This window comes from Scyliorhinus torazame, chromosome 4, assembly GCF_047496885.1.
Source record: "Scyliorhinus torazame isolate Kashiwa2021f chromosome 4, sScyTor2.1, whole genome shotgun sequence".
In the NCBI taxonomy this organism is placed as follows: domain Eukaryota; kingdom Metazoa; phylum Chordata; class Chondrichthyes; order Carcharhiniformes; family Scyliorhinidae; genus Scyliorhinus; species Scyliorhinus torazame.
The window spans coordinates 35,037,381-35,050,473 of NC_092710.1; positions in this window are offsets into that span (position 1 = coordinate 35,037,381).

Consider the following 13,093-nt stretch of genomic DNA (forward strand, 5'->3'; position numbering starts at 1 on the left):
CTCCTCTTGGCCATTTCTCTCCGTGGAGAACAGACCCAACCTCTCCAATCTAACCTCATCACTGAAGTTTCTCATTCCTGAACCATTCTTGTGAACCTCCTCTGCACTCGCTCCAGTGTGTTCACATCCTTCCTACAGTGTGGCACCCAGAACTGTCCACAATATTCCAGCTGAGGTCTAACTAGTGTCTTGTATAAGTTCAGCCTTACCTCCGCGCTCTTGTACCAATGCGGGAAAATACTGAGCAGGTCAGGCAGCATCTATGGAGAGTGAAATATAATCTTGGACCAGGGCGACTGGCAGATAGACAGATAGAGAAAAGTCCACACACACAGTAACACACTTACCCTCACACAGACACCCTGCTCTAATCAGATAGGAAATGCGGCAGATGACTTCTCCATCGGTAACTGGAAGGTGATTAATTGGATTTCTCTTCAAAAAGACCAGCTCATATTTAAAAAGAATGGGTGGGTGGGAGGGTTGGTGCTTCCCAATCTTTTGTATTATTATTGGGCGGTGAATTTGGAGAAGATTGGGCAATGGTGGGGAGAGGAAGAAGCGGAATGGGTACAGGTGGTGGAAGAATCGTGTAAGGGGGCTAGTTTGCAGACTTCCGCTGCGGCTGCACTCCCATTTCCCCCGGGGAGGTTGACACAAAGCCCGGTGCTGGCATCTTCCTTCAACATCTGGAGCAAGCGGAGATGCCATTTTACTTTGGGAAACTTGACGGTGCAAGCCCCTATTTATGGAAACCACCGATTCACCCCAGCGGCAAGACTGGATACAATATTTAAACAGTGGCATAAAGCTGGGCTGAGACAGGTTACAGACTTGTTGTTGGAAAGTAGATTTGAAGAATTGAGGGAGAAACATAAAATGCAGAGGGAGGTGAAGTTTAATTATCTTCAATGATGAAACTTGGTGAAAAAGGAGTTGTCCTCGTTCGTTTGCCTACCGGAGAACAAGCTGCTGGAGAAATTGCTCCTCCCAGCTGAGTTGGTGATGGGAGAATTACTAACATTTACAGGTGGCTGATGGACAGAAAGAAAGCAGCGATTGAAGAGATGAAACAAAAGTGGAAGGAAGAGTTGGATATGGAGTTGGAATGGGGACTATGGAGTGAGATTATACACAGGGTCAATGCGACATCTTCATGTGCTCGGATGGGCTTGATACAATTCAAGGATGTACACAGGGGCCCATATGACACAGGAACGAATGAGCAGATTCCTCACAGAGGAAGAAGATAAATGTGAGAGTGTAAAGGAGGACCAGTTAACCATGTCCACATCTTCTGGTCACGTCCACGATTTGTGGGCTTCTGGCTCTCGCTATTTCAACACGAACAAAAGTTGTGGAGGTGGAAATATTACTGGGACCACGAGGCAATTTCTGGGGTGTCGGAAGTACCGGGACTAATAGGTGGGGACGGGGCCGATGTGGTGGCCTTTGTCACATTGATCGCCCGGAGGCTAATTTTATTGGAAGGGAAGTCAGAAGATCCGCCAAAAATATCGACATGGTTGAGGGATATTGCGGAATTCCTTAAACTTGAGAAACTAAAGTTAGCCCTTTGTGGCTCAGATGGGGGTTTCTGGACGAGATGGAAGCTGTTCTTGTCTCTATTTACAGATCTGTTTGTTGCCAGTGGGTAAGGGGAGGGAAGAGCGGAAAGGTTTAATGGAAATAAAGGAATAAATGTCAAATGAGGAGAATAGTATTTTGTTTGTGTTGTGACTGACTGATTGTTTGTATGTTGTTATGTCCGTCCTCATCGGAATGAAAATATTTTCAAAAAACACAGCAACAGTGACCACACTTATTAAAAAGTAGCTCACGGACTGCAAAATGTTTGAAGGTCATGAGTTAAAAGTCTTAAACTTAAACGTGGGAATGAGGGAGTTAATTCAACCTTTCCACAGGGGACGTAGGGGAATTTTCCACCATGATCACATTTCTGACTGGGGAATCTTGCTGTGCAATCAATATGCCTGCTGTCAGTGTGTACATGTTCAAGTAGAAAGAGAGAAAGAAATCCATCTTCAGAGACTCTGAACTTAATTTTGAAAGTGCCACCATTTTGGGGCTCTTCCTGTGCACAAGCTGCCAGCAGAATTCCCCAACTTAAAAACAAGGTGAGAGTGGAGAGTGACGGGCGAGTTAACAGAAAGCAGTTGGGGTTATCAAACTAACCGTTTTCATTCAATCCAAATTGTTTCATTATAAATTCTAATCTCATGAAATGACATCAGATGATTTCAGTGAAAAAATCCCATTGAACCTCCTTGTCTAATAAAATGATGTTGTTGCCGATGACCCTGTACTGATTGAGGAATAAGCTTAACATCTCACAGTGTGAATAAATCAAATTGAATCCAAATTTATAGAGCAGCTCATTGAAGAAATCTGTCTGTGAACAACATGTAAAATATGAAGTGAAACTTTGCAATGAGCTTTGTTTTTGTGGCCTGGAATCTTCTCTTAAAGACCCATCAAACATTCCCAGGACAGGTACTGCACGGGGTTAGATAAAGAGTAATGCTCCCTCGACACTGTCACCATCAAACACTCCCAGGGCAGGTACAGCACAGGGTCAGATACAGAGTAAAGCTCCCTCTACACTGTCCCCATCAAACACTCCCAGGACAGGTACAGCATGGTGTTAGATACAGAGTAAAGCTCCCTCTACACTGTCCCCAGCAAACACTCCCAGGACAGGTTCAGCATGGGGTTACAAAGGGAATAAATGTTCCTCTACAGTTTCCAAAACAGAAGCTGCCAGGATATTTACAGCAAGTAGAGGGAATGAGGCAATGTTTCCAAAGGAAGGGTTTTATTTTTAAAGAAGGTCGGAAATTATCAACGTAACAGAACTTATCCCAAATGATGATTTCTCCAATATCCAAATCCAAAACGATGCCGAATTCATTCCCATCCCACTTTTCTGGATACTCTGAAATAGATAAACAGAGAGATAATTAGCAATAACAGACCACGAGGAATAGGAGCAGGATCTAATTGAGGGATTCAGGGGTGTTTATATATAGAATAACAGATACCCGGGAGTGAGTTACAGACTGGAATCTAATTGAGGGATTCAGGGGTGTTTATATATAGAATAACAGGTACCTGGGAGTGAGTTACAGACTGGAATCTAATCGAGGGGTTCACAATGGTTTATATATTGAATAACAGATACCCGGGAGTGAGTTACAGACTGGAATCTAATCGAGCTCTCTAGTCGTGCAAGACTCGCTCACTCTTGCACACACTCACAGTTAACAGATACACTGCAGTGCGATACAGTGTGCAATCTAATCGAGTGGATTTAACTCACGCTTACACACTCACTCACACAGTCGTACACAATCACTCACTAACACACTCACTAACTCACTCTTACACACCCTGACTCACACTCGCTCACCATTACACACTCACTCACACTCTTATTCCTACACCCTCACTCATTATTACACACTCACTTACTCTCACACACTCACTCAGTCTCTCACACACACTCTCTCACACTTAAACACTCACTCACACCCCCCACTCACCTTTACACATTCAATCACACACACACTCACTCTCTTACACACTCACTCACACACTCACTCTTATACATTCACTCACACACACTGCTACAAACTCGCACTCACACTCCCTCACACACTTAATCATTCACTCTTACACACACACTCACCCCCACTATTACACGCACACACTCGCACACTCACTCATTCTTACACACTAACTCGCTCACACACTCAAATTCACTTACACAATCACACACACTGACTCGCTCACTCTTGCACACACTCACAGTTAAAAGATACACTGCAGTGCGATACAGTGTGCAATCTAATCGAGTGGATTTAACTCACGCTTACACACTCACTCACACTCACTTACACACTGAAACTCACTCATTCCTATAGACTCACTCATTATTACACACTGATTCCACACTCACTCACTCTCACACACTCACTCAATCAGTCTCACACACACACATACTCACACACTCTTGCACAATCACTCACTAACATACTCTCACTCATTAACTCACTCTTACACACCCCGACTCACACTCACTCACCATTACACAATCACTCACTCACACTCACTTACACACTGAAACTCACTCATTACTACAGACTCACTTATTATTGCACACTGATTCCACACTCACTCTCTCACACCCACTCACACACACCCACACCCACTCACACACACCCACTCACACACACTCACACACACCCACTCACACACACCCACACCCACTCACACACACCCACACACACTCACACACACTCACACACACCCACACCCACTCACACCCACTCACACACACCCACACCCACACACCCACACACCCACACCCACTCACACCCACTCACACACACCCACACCCACTCACACACACCCACACCCACTCACACACACCCACACCCACTCACACACACCCACACCCACTCACACACACCCACACCCACTCACACACACCCACACCCACTCACACACACCCACACCCACTCACACACACCCACACCCACTCACACACACCCACACCCACTCACACACACCCACTCACACACACCCACACCCACTCACACACACCCACACCCACTCACACACACCCACACCCACACCCACTCACACCCACCCACTCACACACACCCACACCCACTCACACACACCCACACCCACTCACACACACCCACACCGACACCCACTCACACACACCCACTCACACACACCCACACCCACTCACACACACCCACACCCACTCACACACACCCACACCCACTCACACACACCCACACCCACTCACACACACCCACACCCACACCCACACACACACACCCACACACACCCACACCCACACCCACTCACACACACCCACACCCACTCACACACACCCACACACACTCACACACACCCACACCCACTCACACACACCCACACCCACACCCACTCACACCCACCCACTCACACACACCCACACACACTCACACCCACACCCACTCACACCCACACCCACTCACACCCACACCCACTCACACCCACACCCACCCACACCCACACCCACTCACACCCACACCCACTCACACCCACACCCACTCACACCCACACCCACCCACACCCACTCACCCACACCCACTCACCCACACCCACTCACCCACACCCACTCACCCACACCCACTCACCCACACCCACTCACCCACACCCACTCACCCACACCCACTCACCCACACCCACTCACCCACACCCACTCACCCACACCCACTCACCCACACCCACTCACCCACACCCACTCACCCACACCCACTCCCCCACACCCACTCCCCCACACCCACTCCCCCACACCCACTCCCCCACACCCACTCCCCCACACCCACTCCCCCACACCCACTCCCCCACACCCACTCCCCCACACCCACTCCCCCACACCCACTCCCCCACACCCACTCCCCCACACCCACTCCCCCACACCCACTCCCCCACACCCACTCACCCACACCCACTCACCCACACCCACTCACCCACACCCACTCACCCACACCCACTCACCCACACCCACTCACCCACACCCACTCACCCACACCCACACCCACTCACCCACACCCACTCACCCACACCCACTCACCCACACCCACCCACACACCCACACCCACTCACCCACACCCACACCCACTCACCCACACCCACTCACCCACACCCACTCACCCACACCCACTCACCCACACCCACTCACCCACACCCACTCACCCACACCCACTCACCCACCCCCACTCACCCACCCCCACTCACCCACACCCACTCACCGACACCCACACCCACTCACCCACACCCACTCACACACACCCACTCACCCACACCCACTCACACACACCCACTCACACACACCCACTCACACACACCCACTCACACACACCCACTCACCCACACCCACTCACCCACCCACACCCACTCACCCACCCACACCCACTCACCCACCCCCACTCACCCACCCCCACTCACCCACACCCACTCGCCGACACCCACACCCACTCACCCACACCCACTCACACACACCCACTCACCCACACCCACTCACACACACCCACTCACACACACCCACTCACACACACCCACTCACACACACCCACTCACACACACCCACTCACACACACCCACTCACACACACCCACTCACACCCACCCACCCACTCACACACAATCACTCAGTCTTAAACACACTCACACTCACTCTCACACACACACTGTCACTCTGACACACTGTCACTCTGACACACTGTCACTCCCACATGCTAACTCACACTCACTCTTACATAATCACTCACACTCACCCCAACACAGTCAATCACATGCTCACTATTACATACAGATACACTCTTTCACTCTCAATAATCCACTCACTCATTCTTACACGCCAACTCTCTCACACACACACACACTCAAACTGACTTACACAATCACTCACTCTGACATACACACACAGACTCGCTCACTCTTACACACTCACCATTACACACTCACTCACATACTCATACACGCTAACTAATTCACACTTACACTCTCACTCACTTATACACTTACACAATCACTCACACTAACTCTTACATCCACACTCACTTTTACACACACACTAACTCACCCAATCACACACTCACTCTTACACCCCGACTCTGACACACTCTCTCACTCACACTCACTCAGTCATACATACTCAGGCACACACATCCTCACACATGCACTCACACGCTCACTCACTCACACACACTCACTCAGGATCAGACTCACTCTCACACAATTATTCACTCACACTCACTCACTCTTACACACGCACTCACTCTCGCTCACACACAGACTGACTCACTCATTCACACTAACTTACACACACTTACTCATTCACACTCACTCACACTCACTCACACATACTCAGACACTCACATCCTCACTCATACACTCACACTCACACATTCACTCACTCCTACACGCTCAATTACTCTCACTCAGACACAGACACACTCAGTTGATCACACTCACTTACACACAATTCCTCACTCACACTCACGCTTGCACAATCCTCTTACACTCACACTTACACACTCACACTTACACAAACACTATCATTCTTACACACTGTCTCACACGCACACAATCTTACATACTCACACTCACTCACATCCTCACTCACACACTCTTACACACTCATTCTTACATACGCACACACTTACACACACATACTCACTCACTTTTACACATTAACTCGCTCAGTCTTACACACACACCCACACTTGCAATCACTCACACTCACATACCCACTCACACACTAATCACTCACACACCAACCCGCTCACAACCACGCCCACAGACTCGCACATTCACATTCACTCACACGCTCACTCTTATACACTCAGTCACTCTTATTCAAACACACTCTTCACACACTTACACACACAGACTCGTACTGACTCACTCTCACACACACTAGTTCTCACCAATTCTCACTCTTACACTCACTCACTGTATGACACACTCACATCCACACCGACTCTGACACACTCATTCACTGTTATACACACTCACTCAGACACTGGGGCGCAGAGCGAGTGGCGCAGCGAGGGAGAGGGACGCTGCAAGGGAGAGGCACGCAGCGAGAGAGAGGGGGACGCAGCGAGAGAGAGGGGGACGCAGCGAGAGAGAGGGGGACGCAGCGAGAGAGAGGGGGACGCAGCGAGAGAGAGGGGGCCGCAGCGAGAGAGAGGGGGCCGCAGCGAGAGAGAGGGGGCCGCAGCGAGAGAGAGGGGGCCGCAGCGAGAGAGAGGGGGCCGCAGCGAGAGAGAGGGGGCCGCAGCGAGAGAGAGGGGGCCGCAGCGAGAGAGAGGGGGCCGCAGCGAGAGAGAGGGGGCCGCAGCGAGAGAGAGGGGGCCGCAGCGAGAGAGAGGGGGCCGCAGCGAGAGAGAGGGGGCCGCAGCGAGAGAGAGGGGGCCGCAGCGAGAGAGAGGGGGCCGCAGCGAGAGAGAGGGGGCCGCAGCGAGAGAGAGGGGGCCGCAGCGAGAGAGAGGGGGCCGCAGCGAGAGAGAGGGGGCCGCAGCGAGAGAGAGGGGGCCGCAGCGAGAGAGAGGGGGCCGCAGCGAGAGAGAGGGGGCCGCAGCGAGAGAGAGGGGGCCGCAGCGAGAGAGAGGGGGCCGCAGCGAGAGAGAGGGGGCCGCAGCGAGAGAGAGGGGGCCGCAGCGAGAGAGAGGGGGCCGCAGCGAGAGAGAGGGGGCCGCAGCGAGAGAGAGGGGGCCGCAGCGAGAGAGAGGGGGCCGCAGCGAGAGAGAGGGGGACGCAGCGAGAGAGAGGGGGACGCAGCGAGAGAGAGGGGGACGCAGCGAGAGAGAGGGGGACGCAGCGAGAGAGAGGGGGACGCAGCGAGAGAGAGGGGGACGCAGCGAGAGAGAGGGGGACGCAGCGAGAGAGAGGGGGACGCAGCGAGAGAGAGGGGGACGCAGCGAGAGAGAGGGGGACGCAGCGAGAGAGAGGGGGACGCAGCGAGAGAGAGGGGGACACAGCGAGAGAGAGGGGGACACAGCGAGAGAGAGGGGGACACAGCGAGAGAGAGGGGGACACAGCGAGAGAGAGGGGTCAGAGAGGGAGAGGTACACAGCGAGAGAGACATGGAGAGGGCCATACATAGAGGGAGAGGGACACAGAGAGAGTGACACAGAGAGAAAGAGTTACTCAGTAAAAGAGAGGGATAGAGTGAGATAGAAGGACACAGAGAGAGACAGGGACACAGAGGGAGAGAGGGATACAGAGATGGACAGAGAGAGGGGGCCACACAGAGCGAGGGACACACACAGAAAGAGGTACACAGCGGGTCAGGATGTGAGGTTTCGGGGACGTGAGTGGGTCAGGATGTGAGGGTTTGGGGACATGAGGATGTGATGGTGTGAGGGTGCCAGGACGTGAGGCAGTCAGGACATTGGGGTTATTAAACTGACCGTTTTCATTGAATCCAAATTGTTTCATTATAAATTCCAATCTCAGGAATTGACATCAGTGGATTTCAGTGAAAAATCCCATTGAACCTCCTTGTCTAATAAAATGATGTTGTTGCCGATGACCCTGTATTGATTCAGGAATAAGCTTAACATCTCAGTGAGAAAAAGTCAAATTGAATCCATATTTATAGAGCAGCTCATTGAAGAAATCTGTCTGTGAACAACAGGTAAAATATGAAGTGAAACTTTGCAATGAGCTTTGTTTTTGTGGCCAGGAATCTTCTCTTAAAATGGAGGCAGAAATGAAGTTGTGTTTAACTCACATTCTGTGATTTCTTGCTGGTTTTTACTCATTCTATGGAAAGCCTTTCTAAGGCGACAGACGAATAGTCATTCCAAATACGTCAGAAATTCAGAGGGAAACAAATGTTAACCCAAAGACAGAAATAAGGACAGGACAGAATCTGTTGTTGACTGCTGAATTAACATAACCATAGACAGGACAAGTGTCTTCCTTAGCAGACACAGGAACCACACCGAGGGGGACATTGCTGACAGAAAGTCGGGGGTGGGGTCTGCACACAGGTCACTGAGGAGATCTCAGTCCAAACTGTTTCCAATCATTTCCCAAATGTTTGACAACATTTGTGGCACTTCCAAAATTTAAGGTACTTTGCTGTCTGTATTCTGTGAATCCAGCTGTGAAATATCTTCACTTCAATGTCTTTTCCCCAACACTATCCCCATATCCCTTTATGTCAATGCGATTTAGAAATCAGTCAATTTCTGCTATAAACTTAGTCAATATCTTTCCATCTTTGAGAGTGGAGAAATCACCAGGAATGTGGGATTTGATCTCCAGGGTTAGGTTGGAGAAACAGGGCTCATTCAGGCCCTATTGAACCAATTTCTCCTCCTAGGACAGTCCGGCAACCTCCCTATCAGACGATTGACCCTCCGCTGCACTCTCTCTTTGACAACTATATCCTTTCTCAGTTAGGGAGACCGAAACTATACGCAATACTCCAGGTGTGGTCTCACCAAGGCCTTGTGTAACTGCAGGAAGACATCTCCACTTCTGAATTCAAATCCCTCTTGCAATGAAGGCCAACGTGTCATTGGCCTTCTTAACTGCTTGCTGCACCCCCCTCTCCTCTTTCAGTGACTGGTGTACAAGCTCCATTTGTACATCCACATTGCCCAACATATCATGTTTAAATACAACTCTTTCCTTCAGTTTTTGTTTGACACTAACTTGGACAACTGTCCGAATTGTCTCAGTGTTGTGCTCACATAAAATGGCCACAGTTAAGTAACTTAAAATGGCTGACTGCTGATCGTGGATTTGTTTAGACAGATTCTCAGAGAGAGATAGAGAGATGCAGAGACAGATAAGATGGGGAGACTAACAGAATACATCAATTCAAGATTCAGAATCTCCATCAAACACTGTTAGCAAAAGTCCATCATGGGGTTACATACAGATTACACATCCCTCTAAACCGTCCCCATCAAACACTCCAAGGGCAGCTACATTACGATGATGTATACAGAGTAAAGCTTCCTCGACGCTGTCCCCATCAAACACTCCCAGGACAGGTACAGCACGGGGTTAGATACAGAGTAAAGCTCCCTCTACACTGTCCCCATCAAACACACCCAGGACAGGTACAGCACGGGGTTAGATACAGAGTAAAGCTCCCTCTACACTGTCCCCATCAAACACTCCCAGGACAGGTACAGCACGGGGTTAGATACAGTGTAAAGCTCCCTCTACATTCTCCCCATCAAACACACCCAGGACAGGTACAGCACGGGGTTAGATACAGAGTAACGCTCCCTCTACACTGTCCCCATCAAACACTCCCAGGACAGGTACAGTACGAGGTTGGATACAGAGTAAAGCTCCCTCTGCACTGTCCCTATCAAACACTCCCAGGGCAGCTACAGCACGGGGTTAGATACAGAGTAAAGCTCCCTCTACACTGTCCCATCAAACACTACCAGGACAGGTGCACCACGGGGTTACAAACGGAATAAATGTTCCTCTCCAATTTCCACAACAGAAGCTGCCAGGATATTTACAGCAAGTAGAGGGAATGAAGCAATGTTTTCAAAGGAAGGGTTTTATTTTGAAAAGAGATCGCAAATTATCAACATAACAGAACTGACCCCAAATGATGATTACTCCAATATCCAAATCAAAAACAATGCAGAATTCATTCCCATCCCACTTTTCCGGATAATCTTAAATAGATAAACATAGAAATAATTAGCAATGACAGACCACAAGGAATAGGAGCAGGACTGGTCCATTCAGCCCTTCGAACTCACTCCACCAGTCAATATGATCATGGAGATTCTTCCATTTCAACACCGTCTTCCTGCCCTATCCACGTGCCTCTTGTTGATCCATCAATCGCAGTCCAGAACCGGCTCAATGACTGAGTCTCCACATTCCTTTGGGATAGAGAATTCCCAGGATTCACCACCATCTGAGTGACAAAATTCCTCCTCATCTCAGTCCGGCATATCGTTGGTTAATACACAGAATAGATTATATCTGGGAATGAATTACAGACTGCAATCTAATGGAGGGCTTCGGGATAGATTATATACAGAATAACAGATACCCGGGAGTGAGTTACAGACTGGAAACTAATCGAGGGGATCAGGATAGTTTATATATAGAATAACAGATACCCGGGAGTGAGTTACAGACTGGAATCTAATCGAGGGCTTCGGGATAGTTTATATATAGAATAACTGATACCCGGGAGTAAGTGACAGACAGGAATCTAATTGAGGGGTTCAGGATAGTTTATATATAGAATAACAGATACCCAGGAGTGAGTTACAGACTGGAATCTAATCGAGGGGTTCAGGATAGTTTATATAAAGAATAACAGATACCCAGGAGTGCGTTACAGACTGGAATCTAATCGAGGGGTTCTGGATGGTTTATATACAGAATAACAGATACCCAGGAATGAGTTACAGACTGGAATCTAATCGAGGGGTTCAGGATAGTTTACATATAGAATAACAGATACCCGGGAGTGAGTGACAGGCTGGAATCTAATCGAGGGGTTCAGGATAGTTTACATATAGAATAACAGATACCTGGGAGTGAGTGACAGGCTGGAATCTAATCGAGGGGTTCAGGATAGTTTATATAGAGAATAGGACGAAGTCTTACAACACCAGGTTAAAGTCCAACTGGTTTGTTTCGATGTCACTAGCTTTCGGAGCGCTGCTCCGTCCTCAGGTGAATCCTGCCACCTGAGGAAGGAGCAGCGCTCCGAAAGCTAGTGACATCGAAACAAACCTGTTGGACTTTAACCTGGTGTTGTAAGACTTCGTACTGTGCTCACCCCAGTCCAACGCCGGCATCTCCACATCATATATAGAGAATAACAGATACCCAGGAGTGTGTTACAGAGTGAAACCAAATTGAGGGGTTAGATTTAACTCACTCTTACACACTCACTCACACCCTGACACAATCGCTCACTAACACACACTATCACGCACTTAATTACGAAATCACGCTTACACACCCTGATGCACACTTGCTCACTATTACACACTCGCTCACACACTGAAACTCAATTATTCCTACACACTCACTCATTATTACACACTGACTTACTCTCACACTCTCACTTACACATTCACACCACTCACTCAGTCTTACACACACTCATTCTCTCATACGTAAGCACTCACTTGCACACTCACTCACACTCCCTCACTCACTCTTACACATTCCTTCACACACACACACACTCGCTGTTACACTCACTCACTCTCACTCACTCACTCACACCCACTATTACACACACACTCGCACACTCACTCACCTACTCACTCATTGTTCCACACTAACTCGCCCACACACTCAAACTCACTTACACAATCACTCACACTGACATACACACACACACTGACTTGCTCACTCTTACACAAACTCACCATTACACATTCAGTAACTCTTGACACAGTCACTCACTCACATACTCACACACTAACTAATTCACACTTACACACTCACTCACTTATACACTGACACAACCACTCACTCACGCTGTC